The sequence below is a fragment of the Motacilla alba genome, chromosome 2 (genome assembly GCF_015832195.1).
Source record: "Motacilla alba alba isolate MOTALB_02 chromosome 2, Motacilla_alba_V1.0_pri, whole genome shotgun sequence".
Taxonomy (NCBI): domain Eukaryota; kingdom Metazoa; phylum Chordata; class Aves; order Passeriformes; family Motacillidae; genus Motacilla; species Motacilla alba.
This window is the reverse complement of record NC_052017.1, coordinates 137,025,367-137,044,603: the sequence shown is the minus strand read 5'-3', so window position 1 is coordinate 137,044,603 and position 19,237 is coordinate 137,025,367.

The window sequence follows — 19,237 nt, the reverse complement described above, 5'->3', positions numbered from 1 at the left end:
ATAGGATAAGATATAGAAAAACACATTTTGTGTTTTAAATGAGGAAAGAGTGTACAATAGAGACTTTAGCTTAGAGGAGCCAAGTTGTAGGCCAAAGGGAAGGTAACTGAGAAGCAGGGTATTCAGGGTTAAGATGCTTACAAGGAACATGAAAAACTGGCTTATTGATGTGTCATAGCATTCCTGTGTGACCTTAGCAATCCACAGGCCCAGTTTTCTAAAGAATGTGAGGCAGATAACTCCTCATTTTCATATATAATTAGTTATAAAATTAATATAGTGTGTAGCTACTACCATATGATTAATTATCTTAATTCATGAATGCTTCTCAAGTATGAGTTTCATGTGTTAGCATTAAATACCCCTTAATTTTAAGACCCAATCCTGCAAATATTTATTAGCACTTGCTGTCATGAGTAAGTCATTGCTCAAAAGAAAACATTAGCTTCAATGGAATTACTTGCGGTGTTGAGTGCTATCATAGAAGGGAATGTTTTCAGAGTTTTTATTTTAGCTAGATCCCTATATAGGTCATTATAGATGTATTTCTATATGTATATACACATATACATATTTTCATAAAATTAATTTTACTAACCATTTTCTTTCTATGTATTCCTTGCTGTCTTTTTTAAATTGTGAGGGGTTTTTTTGCAATGCGTCCTAATTATGACTTTCTTCAAGGTACAACTAGCAAATGAAAATGCTGTGTTTTCTTATCGTAAGTCTGAGCTGGTGAAGAACATTAACTTGGGTCTCATGGTTTTTGGACCAGATGAGTATGAATAAAATAGTTCATTGCTTTTTCTTCCTTTTTTCTCCTTTTTTTTTTTTTTAAGTCTGCATTTTTAAATTCTGCAATGCTGTTTTCCAAAGCTGAAATGCAACCCTGAGGCCAGTTCAGACACGGTGTGATGCAGGCCAGTTGAATTGAGTGGTGGTTCTACTGTGGATGAGTTAAAGAAGGAATCACCCGAAGCAATGGTAGCTCTCAGAAGGGGGCCTGCCCTTCAACAGTTTAAAGTCTTTGAAGAGAGATTTCCTTTGAGCAATGTGAAGTCTTTGTGGTGATGGGAAACATACATTTGTAATTACAGAAGAACACAGTGTACAGTAGGAATAGTATAAAAGCATGCGATTTACAGTGTCTAAGGAGAAGCTTTGATGTAGAGGGCCCCACTGACCTAGTTTGCTGCTGAAAGCCCTAGAAACATAAGTCTGACTGACTACAGTTACAGGGATGCAGGCTGTGAACAACATCCTTCTGCCTCTGCACTGCCACTCCACACCAAATGAATAACCTTTTGCAATACTGACTGTATGGAAATACGACATGAATACAAAATAACTGTGTTTAAAAACATTAATAAAGTTTTCTGTGCTCCTCTGGGGAAAGTGTGCTAGGAAAGAGCCATTGGGAATCAGCATTCAGGCTGGGGGAAAGATTTATCTGGGAAGATTTTTTATGGAAAAAAATGTTGAAAATTTCATGCCAGGGCAGCCACCCTTTGGGAGGGTATGGGGGGAGAATAAAAAAGGATGCTTATCTCTGTTAAGAAGGGACAGAATGTAAAGCTCAAGAAGTGATACTGATTCTAGATTGCTATGGTATCAGAGTCTATAAGAAAGGCTGTGTTTGACAACAGCCAACAAGCCATAAGAAGAGTGAGCATTTACCTTTGGGGCATGCACTGCTGTGAACAAATCTGACATGAGATCCAAGACAAGATATTCCCCTCCACAGGAAGAATGGCAGTGGTGAAAGGGAATTGAAGGAAATGGGCTGCCATGATCTCAAACATCCTTAAAACCAGCTGTGTGATGTGGACAGTACCAGTGCTCCAGCAGCATCCACCAACTGTCCACAAAGAAAAGAGTTGCATCTCATGGGTCACATGACACAGATGGCAAAAACCCTAGGAAATCACAGAGTTGAGAGAGTCAGAAGTGTTTAATAATAGTCTCTATATTATTTTAAAAATGAAAAATTATGTATTTTTTTGTTCCATGGATCTGGGCTAAGATTTTTAGTAAATCCACCTCAGATTTGTGTATGGCTACATTCAGACCATTTCATGATTGCTCTGTGTTTGGATGCTCAGTTGAGCTGAGGTGGGTATCTGGAGGTTTGGTTGGTGACCACATATAAATAATATTGTGCTGAGGTAGCACTGTCTGCCTTATAATCACTTTGCCTGTGGGAGACGGCCAATCTGAGGAAGGTCACTGAAATTAAAATGGAAAACTTAATTACATAAAAATAATATGGGTGTGTTAGGTGCTTTGATGGACAAGGATGATGTAGGAAAAGAAGAATATAAAGCAGAAGCTATTTATAAACCTTACCTAATGGGAGTAATAGACAACAAAGGATAAATCAGTGACTATTAAGCAGTGTTTGTGCCAGCACAAATACAAACTTTTAAAAGTCAACCTTAGACTTAGTAAATATAAGGTTCTCTATGAGGTATGGGGGAGACCCTGGGGATCTTGCTGCCTGTAATTCAGCTGTTGGCTAAGACTCCTGCGGTCACCTCCGACTCACCAGTCATTGACCTGATCCTAGAGCAGAACAAGCCTAAGGCTTTTCTACGTTTGCAGACAGCAGTGCCCCAACCACCTTTTGAGGCTTCACTGAAGGACCTTTGATGCCTGTGTTATGCCTACTCTGCCACTGTAAGTACATCATCAGCAATAAAGCAAAACAAATCTTAAAATCAGCTTTTCAGGGTCAGATAAATTTTATTTCAAATTTGGCAGGCCCTTATCATTTGGCATAACATGCCTCAAATTTGGGGCTGTTTCAGGGAGAGGAGTTACTCCTCTGATATCAATTCCAACCCATGACCATTACCCAGATGTCTTGCCCATGCCCTTTACAACTCTCCTTCACAGATATGTCCCTGCCTCAGTTTACTTTCAATTAAGTCTGAAGGAGCCCTTCTCTTCTCAACGTCACCACTGTCACCATTCCCACCAAACAATTGCCTTTCATTCCTGGCTAACATTGGAATGTTAGTGGTTGCAATCTTGCCCTCCTAAGTGAGATGACATCCTTAACCCTTTCATTTTTAGGAATCAATATGATCTAAAGGTGTAAAGAATAAATTATTTTTGGTAAACATAAACTGCATTTTCCCACTTGACTTATTTTCCCCCTTTAGAAGACTGAGATGGGCAAGATCTCTTTAACATGGAAGGCTGGGCCAGTGTATGAGCAAAGAGTGGTATCGGAAGTCACCCACATTAAGCAAAAGTTCATGTCGTGGTTCTTATTTCTAACCACATGAGACTTTTCCTTTCACAAGCAATTAAAAGAGCTGAAGGTTGCAGTCCTTGTGAATTTTTGACAGAACTGCCCCTGGATCCTTTAAATTTCCTCCTCTCCTTTAAAAAGTCCCATCCCAGCTAGCAGGCTGCCAAGTACATGTGTACTTCTGGGAATAGCCACTGCACCTGTCAGTGGTACTGGACTAGAACAATACGGTCATAATTACAGCTGGGGACAAGAGATCTCTAACCTGATCTCACAAACATTTCTCTCTGCCTTTATTGCTCTTGTGGGCCTTAATCAAGGCCAAACTCTCCTCCACTCAGATGCAAGTTTGAGACAAGCTTTACTCATGCCCAAGCACCATTACAGCCTGTCTGCCTTTGTGGCAGTATCCCATAAATGATGCTGAGAGTGAGGTCAGCCAGAGATTCTACAGACAGCCCCAGGTGCTGCACACTGGCTGCAGGTAGTTGTGCTGCACATGCAGCACGGATCTGCACATCCCTAGAGGTATGTGCTAACTTGGAGAACCATGGGTCCCGGAATTCTGTACCTCTGTCAGAAGTTGTGCTTGGGTTTAGCTTATCTCATGGCCTCAGCAGTATGGGGCTGTGTTCTCAGCAGAATTCAAAGGAGAATCCAGAGTACAGACTGACCAGCTGTTTCTTAGTCTTTACACTTCCCCTGCCAAAATACTTCATCTTGTCATACTTACACCTGCCTTTGGCCACTCACTCAAGATCTAACACATCGGTCTTCAGAAACAAGAATACAATACAGGGATCTCCATGTCTTTGGAGGGTTCTGACTTTAAGCATGTGTAGTTACTTAATCAGCCTTTTTCTCCACAAACACAAAAGTGTATGTTTCAGGAAACCATCAAACCAATTATGAAGACACAACATAGCTTTAATGTTAACTCAGCACTGGGTAGAATTGAAGGTTGTGACTCACTCAGAAATAGGTTTGAAGAGCATTGCAAGAGTAAAGAAGAATCTAACCTGTATAGTAAAAGCTGACCACTGCATGACCCAAAGACAATTTCAAGGAAACACCCTTTTAATAGTCAGTGATTCTGTTGAGAAACAGCATATCTGCCCATCTGCCTATCCGCGTTTTGAACCGAATATTATGAAAGAGAAACTGCTCCAAGGCCCACAGAGAAGTGCTATTTTATACTCTGTTTTATCTTTATCATTTTATGTAATATTTTTAGCAACAAGAACTATTGATCTTTATCAAAAGACTCCAAAAATTCTCCAAGTGTGGCCGTGTACAGAGGCAGAAGATTATGGCACACATTATGAGGTAGAGATTACCTACTCTGTTTTAAGTCTGAGAAAGCTGAGGAACAAAAAGATAAATGAGCTCCAAAACCTTGAAATACTTTTTTCTGCAATATAGAGTTTGTGGGTTTTAAACTCAAGTAATTGAAAGGATGCTCGAGGAACTCTTTATTTAAAATACATGAATTCTTATTCACAGCTTTAAAAGAAAACCCAAACCAACTCTGTAAAATCTCAGCTGGACTAAGACTTCCAAGTTGATCAGCAGTTTCAAGTGTCCCAATGGAGTATGCCCAGTTTGAATTCTCAAACTGGTTGCTCTTCAGGAAAAAGCTCTAAGGAAGCCTCAAGTTTTATAACCAAAATGCTGATGCAGCCAAAGCTTCTGAAAATCTGGGTCTAAAAATAGGCCTGAAAAGAGTCAACCTATCCTTGCCCTGCCTCATTAGTATGGAATACACTTTAACTCCTTTTGTCTTTACATCCCCTCTCAATATTTTCCTAGGCACTGCCAGGAGGGGCACCACAATTATAACTCCATGAAAGGTAGTTATTGAAACATCTTCAAGGCCTAATAGAGTGCATAGAGCTAAGGTGTGCCCAGCTCTGAGCCCCACCACACAGTGCTGTAGTTGGTGACATTTTTTAAACAGCTTCTGGGTCTAGAGCTGATGCACTAAGAATTAGCTTGTGTGTCTGCTCAGCCTGGCGTGATACAAATGTAGTCTGAGTGCTGGTGCTCATATGGTGCTGTTTGAGGCTATTAATTGCTTTCCTTTGGAGCCTGTTCCTGTGATCTAGGACTGCAACCCTCTGCAACCACTGCGAAGCAGCAAGTCCAGGGGACTCTTCCATTCACAATGAAACATTTATTCTCAAGAATTTGCTTTTTATAAAGTGAGGAGACAGGAGACCCACTCCAGTGTAGTTTTCTCTTTCTATATTTTTTCCCATGGGGCTTTACACAAGACTTTATAGGAAGGGTTTTAATTTTATTGGGATATTTTTCTAAGCTACCCTTAAGTAATCCTTTTGAGTTCATTCATGTTCTCTGTGGTAGGGTGTTCTGTTGCAATTACAGACATACAGCAAAACAGAGAAGAGCTGAAAATAGAATGTACAAGTCGTTTTTCTCACTACAGTTCAGAAGGGAGGCAACAGTCTGTGCCACTGATTCGTGGAGTCACAAGTACCACTGTGGTTCCCTCAGCAAGCCAGGACAAGTGCTTACAATGCTATTGTGATAATGTCTGGAGGCCCCAAGTAAAATCAAAGCCTCATTTTGTTTGCTGCTGAACAGCTTCTACTTTGAAGCATTTTTAATCTGAAAGTTGAATCATGCACTTAGAGTAGTACTGCTTTTGTGCAGAAAGTTATGCTCCAAAGAGACAAAAAAGAGGAAAAAAAAAAAAGAAGAAGAAAAATCCAACATAATTTTCTTTTCTTATATATTATTTCTAATATTTGGGAATAGAAAACTAAGGGGCAAAAGAGCTGAAAATTTTTTCCAACCAAATTTTTTATGTTCCACTCCAGTGCTGATCTACAAAACTATCCTTCTCAGCTGCAGATTTTGTGATTTTTCTTGTGTAAGCAGCTTGCTTTCTAGGCAGATTAATCACTGTATTTTTCCTGTGCACTCATTTTAAAGCCTTCTTGGGCACACAGAGGCCTGTAGCACATTTTTACAATCTGGACATGTCCATTCATCCACCAATACAACCATTCTTCCATTCTTGCTAGCATCTTTCTCTAGTCCTTAAGTAGGGCCGCAAATTTCAAACACACCAAGAACACATTTCAGACAACACCCTCATACACACCAGATCTCCTTACTTTCCCTTTTTCTGCTCATACTTTACTGCATTACTGTCTCACTCCATTACTTCCCTCATTTGTTTCCAAATCAGCCTTCCAAAACCATACTCTTGACATTATCCTTCCAACTATCGTTCCTGTTCCTTCAAGTACATGTCTTGCCCCTAAATTACACACCTTATCCCAGCAGCTTTGCATACCATATCTCTCAGACCTCCTGCCTGACTGAAGAGGATGCCAAGTCACCACTGGGAATCCCAAGGAATGCCAAATCCTCTGTGTGCAGTAGCTCTGTGTTTCTGGAGACGGTTGCCGGTGCAGCCCCCAAGAGATAAGAACCTAGAAACATCTGTTTAGCTGAGATTATGTTTTGTCCAAGATTAGGCAGTGCTACCAACCTGCTGCTCCTGCAACACATAGGTACCAAAATCCAGTACCATACCAGCAGTGCCTTCTGCTCAAAGACTGTTACCTCCATCAATAAAAGGTTGCAAGCATCTCTCCATACTTTAGCTGTTGGCAGATTATTACCTGCAGGACTAAAGCTTTGCAAGCATGTACATCTATATGTTTATTTATGTTAATAAACAATGGTGCTGTGCACAGCACTGACTCTCTGGCTGGTTTTGCCTTGTTTTTTGTGGCAGTGGCTCCGTTGAAGCTTGTGTTTTCTGAGCACAGAGAATTAATCCAGCTGCTTTCCTACGGCAGGCCTTAGATAGTTTCTGATTCATGCGAATTACGTTTACCCTGTGCTTTGGCAAGACTGAACTCAAGCTGATCAGCTCTCTTACGTGACATCCCCACATCCAGTTTTGACATGCCTCTCTGGAGCACACACCTCAACCCACCCTTCTGTGTCGTAAGATGTCCCAAAGCTCTCCAGCAGTGTAATGACACTGACACCCTTACTTGCCACAACTCTATTACATTTTGAGCCAAGGTCACCATGTAGATGTAACGTAAGGACAGAGTGAGCCAAGGAACGGTTTGACTCCTTCCTTGGTCAACTCTCCCCTTCCTTGATTATCTCTCCCTTTACAGGTCCACAACCAAAAGCAGGAAGGCTATTCTAGGTTACTCATGGGTGTTAACTTCAGAAACTTGTATCTCATATACTCCAGATGCAGATGACAAACACCAGATGCAGATGGACTGCCTGGTTTCCTGGGGAGCCCTGGAAGAAGCCCTGGTATCCTGTAGAGTCCTTCTTTGACTGTGGAGCAGATGAAGTTCAACACATAATGGAGATCTCTGGAGATTCACTGTTGCCACACTTTTCAAAAGCAGATAAAACATCAAACTTACTGAAGCTTGCTCTTTTTTTTAATCCAGCTGACTTAGTAGTGCCTCTAAAAATTGAGGTTTTCCCACCTTTCTGGGCCTCTCTTTCAGTGTTTCACCACTGTCAGTGAGAAGCATTTTTAATTCCTTTGCTGCAACTTGTGCTTTTCACCCTTTGCTGTGCACTGTCAAAGGATTCTCAATCTGCAGCTATTCATTAGGAAGTTGAAAAACAACAGTTAGATGGCTCCTGAAAGTTCTAATTTCCAGGCTAAGGCCACACACCTTTTCATGTACCATGTCCTTGAATGTCTCTGGCTCCTCATATACTATATTCTCACTCTCTTTAAATATCTTTCTGACCCTTCCCCAGATTTCATTCAATTTGTCAGTCAGTCTTGTACTAGGAGGCCAGAAGTGCAAGTAAGATTTGAAATGTGGTCTCAAAAGTGCATAAAAGAAAGAATAATCTCTTACTCCAACCTATTGGCTACAGTGCTGTGATACAGCCCAGTGAACTCTTAGATTTTATCCGTAGATGAAGGCCACAGTTTTTGGCTCACATTCAACTCCTTGCTTTTCAGTTTCTTTCCTGTTAGGCTGCTCTGCAGGTGGACAGCTCTCCACAGCCTGAAATGTTGTGTGTCTTACACAAGTGCGTGGGACTTTACCTTTGCACATTGTGGACAGCTGCCCCAAGATGAGAGAGCTGCTTTCCAGCAGCCACATTTTCTGGTAGATGCTGAGGGTAATCAGCAATGGATAAGGTGTGAGGACAGAGCCCTACCCTTTAGAATAGGAACAGGAGACATCTGGTTCAAGACGTGCTGAAGAGTTCATTCTAGGGAATGTATGGGACACATACTTGAGCTAATCCCATATCCTTACACGAAGCCATTTGGATTCAGTCAGATTTGACCAAGTTGCAAAACAACACATGGGAGAGCTGAGACTCAACAGAAGCCTGAACTGATGTGACAACAAAAGAAGTAGGCTTAAAAACCCCAAAATGCTACTGCTGCCTCTCAGTCACTGAGGCAATCAGCAGTAACTTCCCAACAGCCCCTTTGCTTCTCCTGGATTCTCTGCAGCGTTCCAGACACGCATCCCAGCAGCACAAACCAGATGTGTCCTTTTACTTGAGCAGTAAAAAAATAGTATTGCAGGCTTCTTGTTGAAGCCCACTGAGGATGCATCCTACTTTTTATGAGCTTTGATGCTTCTATTCCCAGTAAGTTTCATATTTACTGAAAAATCACTTACTGTTATGACTGGACAAAATTAAATATGATTTACTTGATATAGATTTGGGTATTCTGGTTCTTGAACAGTACTGAGTAACTTATGCATTTACTGTATATTCATTGTGATTGAGAAAAAGCATTCTTACACTTTTAAGATGAATTCAAATACCTTTGAGACACTTCCTTCCAGAGCTCAAAGAATTCAGAGAAATGAGAAATAATTACCTACACTGATCAGCTCTCAAAATTTTGGTGCACTTTTTAATCTCTAATTATTATTACAGCTAATGGGTTTCTACAGAGTCTGACACTGCAGGTCTCTGTTGACTAAAACAAGAACTGAAAGTGTCATTTGTTTTCCTCCTCCTTGAGCATCTGCATGCTTCCTGTCTAAGGGCTTGTTTTCACTACTGAGGAAAATTCTACTTTCTCCCTCTAGGAAAAAAAACCCAAGTCTTCCCAGGTCAGCTCTGATTTTTGTGAATTTCACTTATGATAAATCCTGAATATTGTCCTTCTGCATTAAAAAATGTAAGAACAAGGGGGTGGGGAAAGGTAGAAAAAGAAAGATGTAATTCTGGCATCCCAGCAAACCTTAGAATATGTTGTTAATAATTTCTCAGCTTATCAGAATCAATGAAACCCGACTTTTATTAATGTATACTCTTAAATTTTGCTTCAATAACCAGTGTTATGTTCAAATGTTAGAAAACACATATTTCTTGTATTGTTCAAAATTAGGACTTGAACCAATTTCCATATTCAGTATCCAACAAGCTATGAATGTGTTACAGAATTTTCATCTAAAACCTCACTTTGTCCATAACTATATTTTAGTCCTACCACTGCTCCATTGTGCAGTATTTGTCCTTTTGTAGCTTAGAATATGCAAATTTCCTGTGATCTGAAAAGATCATAGAAACATCATTGATGTGAGTCTTATAGATGTATAATTAAGGAATAATTGAACTAATTGAAAACATGTTGCATATCTAGATCAGCAGACAGTCCCTAACCATTTCTCACTGCTAGACTTGGAGAGGCATCACAGTACTCCCAGTCACTGAATCTTAATAGTGTTCCTACCCACTGTGAGCTCATTGCAGGGTTGGATTCTCAGCTGGCAAATCTTGCAAGAAAAGAAAAGAAATTACCCCTTTAATATGTGTTCTCAGAATTGTAGAAGAGTGGTGAAAAAAAGTCATCCTTTGTATTTAAAGACAGGTGATCAAGGTTTTGGTTATCATGCAAAGTTTATTAAACCAATATGTGAATTTTCTCCAGGTTGATCTCAACTAATTTATGTACATGTGTGCAATTTCAGTAGTTGTTCAAGACAAGTTGAAGTGTTCCTGGAAAACTGCTGTACAAAGAGATGATTTCTTCCTGATAAAGGATTTTTTACCAATCTATTTCATTTTAGAAAAGGATCCAAATGAAGTAATTGGATTTGACACAATGAAAGGATTTCTAAGTAGAACAGGTGAAAACATAACTGGAAACAATTAAACACTAATTATCTGCAGTCATCAACTGGTCACCAGCTGTTCTGAACCACATAAAGAACTACAAGGGAGCAGCATATGCTATGGAGAGAAGTATTAGTAAAGACTACAGCACTGTGAGGAGGTATGCAGAAGGTTCAATTCTAATCCAAGCCTGACCCTGTAAGTCTTCCTATGAGTAGCTGTACTCTCCAGATTCTCACAAAGTAGAATAGAATGTCACAAGTTGGAAAGAACCCACAAGGATCATTGGGACATAGTGCTGAATCTTCTCTGTTTCACCAGGGTGCAATCACTGTGAGCTGCTAAGTTTAGAAGCACCTATTCCTGTTTTACTGCAGTCATGGCTTCAGTGGAATTGCTCGCACCAACAAGCTGCTAAACTTAGTCTTCCTTGTTGGGCCTGTGTTTGTGCTCGGCTGAGGAACAGAACCAGCAAACTGGTGGGGCTGTGAGTAGGGACTTTTTGTATTTGTTTGGTTTTTTTCACACTGGCATTAGAATGAAACCATTTCCAAGTGCTTTCTCAGTTCTTTTGTCTGGTTGCCTTTTATCCCACATTAATTAATGTAATTGCTACAATTTCATAGTCCAGTGGAAACTAACTAATGATACTGGAGCTGAGTGTTCTGTTTCTGCAATAAATCAAGAAAGCAGTTGGTATAATACTGCCTTCCACTTCTTCCCAACACATCAAATTAAAGAAGATAAATATTTCTTTTTCATGGCTTAGGGTCTGGTGGTTAGATCAGTCCTCCATGACTTCAAGGGGAGGGTCGATACAGTGCTTACTTCTGCTTGGGGGAAGTTCAGATCAAAAACTTCAGCTCTTTCAGAGAATATTCAGTGCTCTGGTCTTGGGAGGAACAATCTCTGCAGCTCCCATTGAATCTGTTCCTCAGTGTAAAAATTCGCACGAGATTCATGGTGCCAAAAAACAGAAGAGAGGAAGGGATATAAATAAGTAGCTAGGAAAACTGCCCACAGTACAGCTGGCCTTCTGCAGTAGTAAGTCTAGTTTTTGTTTAAAAGGAAACAAACCAACATACTATCCCTGCAACAAAGACTGGCTAGGCTGCACATGATTAGAGGAAACCTTAATGTTCTGCATCTCCAGAGGTGGCCTACATGATAGACCCCTGAAGGAGGTGGAAACCTGATCTTTGAAAATCAACCCTTCCCACCAGAAGATCACCATTGTTTGAAATGACAAAGAGCTTGTCCCAGCAATACCTGGGAAGAGGATCTGCTGGTGCTGCTGCCTCACCTCTCATGTGAGAGGCTCGGAGAGACCAGCCCATTACTATTAGTGCTTTCCCAAACTGAAGCAAACAAGGAACGGCAGAAATATATGAAGTGTTTTTTTGTAAAGGGCTTTTGGAACAGCAGCCCTGCCTGGTCACTGCTAGTTAAAATGATAATTTGAGGCGAAATAAAGTTAAAAGATCTGTAAACATCAGCAGGTATCAGGAAAAAAAAAAAAAGAGGGGGAAATCTGATTACTTATCATACTTTCTTAAGTCCATAGATGTGTAATGACATGTCCATGGTCTACAGCGGGACTTATTAACAAAACTCTGAAATATTTTTAGTTTTTTTCCCTGCTTTCTTACAGAATAAAGAAAAGTGGGGGGACACAGATGAGACTAAACTTAAGAAGTCACAGGGAAGGGAGTTGCTTCTTCAAAATCAAAACAAATTTCTAGATATTTTCAAGAAAAACAACCTGACTCTTCTTTAAACATAAAGATTATAGTGGGAAAATGGCCTTTATACCCTAAGGCCCACAGTATGACAAGACTCCAGCACTATCTACCCAAATTGTCAATGCTGCAAGCAGACATGGCTTGTATGCAATATATTCAGTCAAGATGATGTCATGCACAGTTTTATATTTGAATTCTTTTTGCTGTACAATGGACTATTTTTTCAAGGCACAAAAGGTTAAATTAACTGAAATGTTATTGGGTAGAGTTGAGAACATGTATATATTCCACTCAAAGGTAAACTCTGAACCTGATTTTCAGTCAAGAGCACCTCTGAAGTGAGGCTTGCCTAGAGATGTAATGTTTGCCATTCTTTTTCAAGTCAAAAAGCTTGTGATTTTGTAGAGGGAAAAACAAGACTTGCCATGTATTTGATTTTGTATTTTTATAAGCTGGCACCTACCTTAGGTATGAAGAGTTGTATTCCTTGTTCTGAATACTGATATTCAGGTTAGAGTTAAGCCCTCCAGAGTGGTAGATTTCCCTACAGCAATCTGTAGGGAAACACCTGAAGTCAGCAGGCTGAGGTGTTTGGTGCTAGCCCCTTATGGAACAGTAAAGATGAGGAATCAGCCCCTTCTACATGCTGCTGTTCACCATGAGTCCATAAGCTGTGGTCCTTTGCTTTTCCTGTGAAATGCTGCTGGTTCTATTCTCATTGATGCCATGGGTTGTAAAAGTGCCCAGATATTGGCAGACAACCATGTCAGTTCTTCCTCAGCCTAAAGTCAAGAAAATCCCCCACCTCCACAGAAAGTACTTACATGTCCAGCCTATGAAGTGTTTGGGAGAAGAAAAGAAGGATGGCTGAGGAATGTAGAAAACATTGCACACCCTGAATAATCTAACCAGATGATCCACACTCTGCTCAGTGTGGATTTAAAAGGCAGAATGGGATTTTTATCCTATGTAGGGGGCCCCCATCCATTCCCGCCAAGGAATCAGGCAGATTTAGTTAAAAAAGAGTTCACCCTAAATATGTTTGGATTGTGTTATAATCTTAAAAAGTAAACAAAATAAAAAATTCAAGATGTGATGTGTTGAGAGGGAATGAAGAAAAGTGAGCACAGTGTTTTTTAAATTAAAAAAGACAGTGAAGAAAGAGCCACAAGATAAAATCCAGGGAGGACCCTGGCACTCACAAGAAAAACAGGCTTTCTTTCTTGTAGGAAGAACTTCAGTCACTGGGCTATACTATGTGGCATAACTGACAGCTCCCTCTTTCCATCTAATGACTTCTAAATTATTGTACACACATGCAGCTACTTCTAGGAAGAGTGTCTTACCTCCCATTATTCTGAATAAATTCTTCACACCTTCAGGAAGAAGGAAGACACGGATGCTGAACCCTCCTTTAGCTGAATCCAGGTCACCTAATTAAAAATATCAGTAGAGAGCAAGAATATTTCTCCCTCAGGTCTCGCACTTCCCAATCAAAGAATCCTATATAAAGAATAGCAGCAGCAATTGCTTTTTATGCAGTCTACTACAACTGGTGTGTCGTTAGGTATGCTTTGATAGCATCTTCAGATCTAAGCCCTAGAGAACTGTGGCAGGATGGAAGGAATTGAGAAATGCCTGATTTTGGATTTTGGTTTGATTTTAACAAGAATTAAGAACTGAGCTGTTCTGTTCTCTCAAGGTAAGGAATTCAGAACCCTTGGTGTCTCACTGCTTAAGAAACACAAGTAAAGCAGTTAGGGATCTAAGATGTTTCCTGGGATATGTAAAAGGAGTTTTCAGACACACTATTTTAGGTCTAACTAACTGCTCAAATTTCTTTAAGTCCTATTTATCACAGTTACAGTGCGTGTTCTTTACACTCTCCTACCAATACGGATCCATATTAAGTGAAAGGTAATGCACACAGGGGAGGTTAACTTGTAAAATTTATGCTGTTGATGGTCCTTCTTGAACTGATACCTTGCCAAGGCTGACCTACAACAGAGGCTAAATGGAGTTAAAGAATAAAGTAGGTATTTATGAAAAGGTTTCAATTGATACACTTTGGGTAGCACAAGAGCCCAGACAGGGCTACTTCCCAGATGAACCCAAAATGGCCACAAAAAATGGATGACTGGTCATGGGGTCTCACACTTTTATATGTTCTGGTCCATTAGAATATTGGAGTTAATTGTCCAGATATAACTATAGCTTATGAAGGTCCATCCTTATTGTTTTTCTCTCTTCAATCCACGTTGTTTATGCTCTTGGGCCTGAAATTTGGATCATTTGTCCTTGGTCCCCAGCTAGGAAAGGAACTATTTTGTCTAGCTACTCTGGGAAGAGAGCTTACCACCCCTTAATATGAAGTTCAGAACTACACACTAAAGAAGTACAGAATCTGAAAAATATGAAAGATAAAACCTAAGGCATCAGAAGGATTTATCACTCAGTAGTTACACATTCAAAAGAGTATTTGTATTGACTTTCATGATGTGTCATACTGAACTAAATCAAACTGGTTTCACTTAAATTTATTCTTCTTTCATCAAATAAAATTTGCTTACTTAAACTTCCCTTTGTGTATTGGCCTTTTGAGAACAGGAACTTCTCTTTGAATGACAACAAACCAAATCACTTTATCTGAAGTTTATTGATATGGATATTAGGAAAAACTGCTTCACAAAAAAGGAGGTCAAGCTTTGGAACAGGCTGCCCACAGTAGTTGGTTCACCATCCCTGGGTATTTAAGAAACCAGTAGGTGTGGGGCTTGAGGGCGTTGTTTAGTGGTGAATTTCGCAGTCTTGGGAAACCATTGGACTTTACTATCTTGTGAATATTTTCAAACTTAAATGACTCTATCATTCTATGATACCACGACTTATTCTGCTTCCAAAACACCTGTTTCTTCTAATATACAATGTGGAAGCTGGTAGTAAGGAAATGATGGACCTTCCTTGTTATGCTCATCTATTCTGTTTTGTAAATTCTGCATAGATACAGAAACATTTCCATCTGCTTTAGGGGGTTCCATTATCAGTCACATATGTGCTGAGAAATACTTCTGTTTTAGCACTAGACCAGATCAGATAATTCACAGTGAATAATTTATTTGAACAAATTTAGACTTTCCTTTGTTTGTTAGTTGTTCAGGAGTTGGTTTTGATATTCTTGAATTTAATCATTTTTCAAAAGCATTTGCTTGATAACTTCTATGAATAACTTAATGAGAAAAGTTTTGCTTGTGGACTGTGGGGCCAATTTGACATGAATACTAAGAGTTTGGTGCTGTTGCTCAGGTTTTTTAGACCCCAAGGCAATATAACATTTTTCAACTTCTTGACTGTATGAATAAATTTAAGCTGTTATATGTGAATACTTACATGTAAAGGTTCAAAATTTGCTTTTCATAACAAGTAGTAGTCAGCACAGTAGTGCTGCAACTGTGTACATCCCTAAAGTAAATATTTAATTTCCATACTTCCAATAATGCAAAGAGGATATTCCCTTCCACACGATTTAATTTTTGCACAAGTGAGTCTAGATAAAGGGGTATATTTAGGTGGCCAGCCTGTATTTGCTGGATGTCTGCTCTTTGACACCATAACTGGAAGAAAAAAACAAACAAGAGTACTACTGCTTTTAGAAAATAAGCTATTATTCTGACAATTAAAAAAAATTCTTTCTTCTATCTTCATTGCCAGCTTTCTATTTCAAAATAACCTTAATCTTTTGTCTGTGAAAAGTTAAATATTTGACAACAAAACATCTTGAACACTGGCTTCTTATTGGAAAATTGGAACACTTTAATATGAAATACACAATATTTTTTTGAAATTTATGAATTACAGTATAAAACATAGGCAGCAAATATTAAAAATGTATGTTCATAGGAATCTTCAGAATTCAGAGTCTGATAAATCAAATGGAATAATTCAACGATAGGATGGTTTATCTGTATTTTGAAGCAGATTAAGCTAATTTCTCTTTCTTTTAGTAAAAGTTACAGAGGCTTTATCTGTAATTAGATGCACTAAATATTTCTGAGACATTCAATACAGAAAAATAAGCAGAAAAAGTGCAGTTGTTCTATGATTTTTAATGTTGTTTAAAGCACGGAAATCATGAACTTATTTTGAATTTTTGTTCATCATGGCACTTGCACAAGATTGATTTATTTATCTCCCTTTATATTCCTTTGGAAATGTCATTCATGTAGCACCAAAATGCTATGTTTTAGTTAGGCTGCTGCAAATTCGACACGTAACTGACAGATGATGTCTAAGCATTATGTAGGGCTATTAAAGATGACATAGAACGCACGAATATATCAGTACACGAGGGAGAACGCTGGTGAGATTTTGGGAGAAATCTAACATCACTGGCTGAAAGTCACAAGTGGAGTTATGTGAATTAAATAAAGGAGAGAAAATACATCAGCAGCAAGACAAAAATCAAAACTATGAGGCAGTTATATCAGGTCTAGAGTAATAAAATAAAATGGGAAAAAAACCCAAAAACACAAATTCAGGAAACAAATATGGATAGAGTGGAGTATAACAACCTATTTCACATGCTTGTGCACACAGGTTTCTATTTGTCTTGTACTTCAGACCCCTAGAAATTTTCATGGAAAGTGCAGAACCCTACATAAGAAATTTAAATCCTTTAGTACTGTGCTGTTAGTTTTAATTAAGTATATGTGTAACACCTCTTAAAAATAATCCACCAATCCTTTTCCTTCTCCCAGGGTTTCACAAATGGAAGTGAAAATTATATGCCCTAATTACAGGAAGACACAGATTTTTTAAAAGACACAATTATCCCAGTCCTTATTGTAGAGTTTGACCAAATAAGTAGAAATAAACAGACAATAACAGGGCTAGGGGATACAAAAAGAGATCCAATGTCTGAATGTGACTAGAACTAGGTGTAAAACAAAGTAAAAATTATCTAGCTGGTAGTTCATATACATTACTACTTTCCTAACTGACTAAAAGTTGTACAAGAGCATGAAACATGGGACAAAATATACGTTTGATGTTAAATCATTTATCTCACATTTGTATTCCTGAATTTTGTATTTGGTTTATCTGTGTTGCAGAAAGGTGTGTCCTCACTTGTGCTTTCTGTTGGAATGAAGGAACAGTTTGCTCCAGAGACTTCTCCTGCTGATAGACATGGACATGACAACACCTGCACTGGTGCCTCCTGGTCTAGCCTGCACCAGTAAGATTTCCATTGCCATGAGCTCCCTGTCCTCATTTAAATGGTGTCTTTTCAAGGACTTTGCAAAGAGCTTACATTGAGGACAGTGTTCTGCAGTAATGATGGATATGACTGAGAGCACTATGAGAGAAAAGAGGATGGTGATAAGCACTGTACTGAACCATGTGCAACAAAAATGTTAATCTCTCAAGTAGGTTTTGTTCATATTTTGCCCTATAGTTTGAAGGTTAACATAACTTCAAATAATACTTGCTTGAATTTTTGTCTTCTGAACTCATCTACTTGGTTTTGCATTGTCCCATTTTGTTTTGCTTTTAGCTTTAAGTTCTTTCCTCTCTCCCTTCTCAACTTGTTCTGCTTTTCTTTCTCTTGTGACACCACAGTGGCAGCACAGTAAAGCCCCACAGAGTTCTTATTTCTTCAATTCAATTTGACTCTCACATATTGCTCTGTCTCTTCCTGAAATTGTATTGCCATTTCCAGAAATGACATGGCAATACTTCACTTGAGTCACTTGCCATTTTAAGTGGACCTTCTTGTATTTGCATTAATGATATGAAACAATGCCTAATGGAACTACAGTGTGGAGAAAGGTGAAATTAAATTAGTGTAGCTTATTTTCTGCTGTGCACTGAATTGGCAGAGAAAATAAAATTGTGGATTGCTATAGCATTTACAAAAATCCTGAGGAATCATTCCTAAAACTATCGTCAAAATCTGTGCATGCTGATAAACAAACAACAGATATAAAGTTACTCTGTTTGTCTCTGAGGAAAAGATGAAATTGGTGCGGGGTGTTGGCCCTGTCTGGACACCAGGTCCAAAGCTGCTCTACCCTCTTCTTAGCTGGGTATGGGAGATAAAATATAACAAAAGGCTCATGGGTCAAGATAAGGGCAGAGAGAGATAATTCACCAGTTACCAACACAGGCAAAAGACATTTGACTTGGGGAAATTAGTTTAATTAATTGCCAATCATATTAGAATAGGGTAATGAGAAATAAAACCCAAATCTTACAAAACACTTGTCCTCTTCTCTTGCTTCCCTTTTTCCTGGGCTTGACTTCACCCCTAATTTTCTCTACATCCTTCCCCCTACCAACACAGGGGATCAGGAAAAGTAGGCTGTGGTCAATTCATCACAAGTTTCTACTTTTCCTTCCTGCTCAGAGGGAGGACTTCTCACACTCCTCCCCTGCTCTGGTATGGATCCCATGGGACTCAGCCCTCCATGAACTTCTCCAGTGTGAGTCCTGCCCATGGGCTGCAGTTCCTCACAAAGTGTGCCAGCACTGGGCCCCTTCCACAGGGCACAGCAGGTGGCTCCATCATGGTCCCCGACAGGGTCACAAGTCCTGCCAGCAGACCTGCTCCAGTGTGAGCTCTTCTCTCCATGGGGCCATAAGCCCTGCCAGAGCCTGTTCCAGTGTAGGCTTCCCATGGGATCACAGCCTCCTTTGGACATCTTACCTACTCCAGTGTGGGTCCTCCAGGGGCACAGCTGCCTCACCATGGTCTTCAGTATGGTCTGCAGGGCAATCTCTCCTCTGATGCCTGAAGCACCTCCTTCCCCTCCTTCCTTATTGACCTTGGTGTCTGCAGGGCTGTTTCTATCAGCCTCTTTGGCTGTTATTGCACAATGTTTTCCCTCCTTTTTAACTACATTATTCCAGAGACACTGTCACTGAATGGTTTGACCTAGGCCAGAGTCGGGTCTGCCTTGGAGCCAGCTGACTGTTGAATGTGGAGGAAGCTTCTGGCAGTGTCTTATAGAAGAAACCCTGTAGCCCTCACCATACAAAACCTTGCCACGCAAATGCAACACAGTTGGTGAAAGGCATAAAAAATCTGCATGCAAAGATTCAAAACTATTTTGCAGTTTTCTCA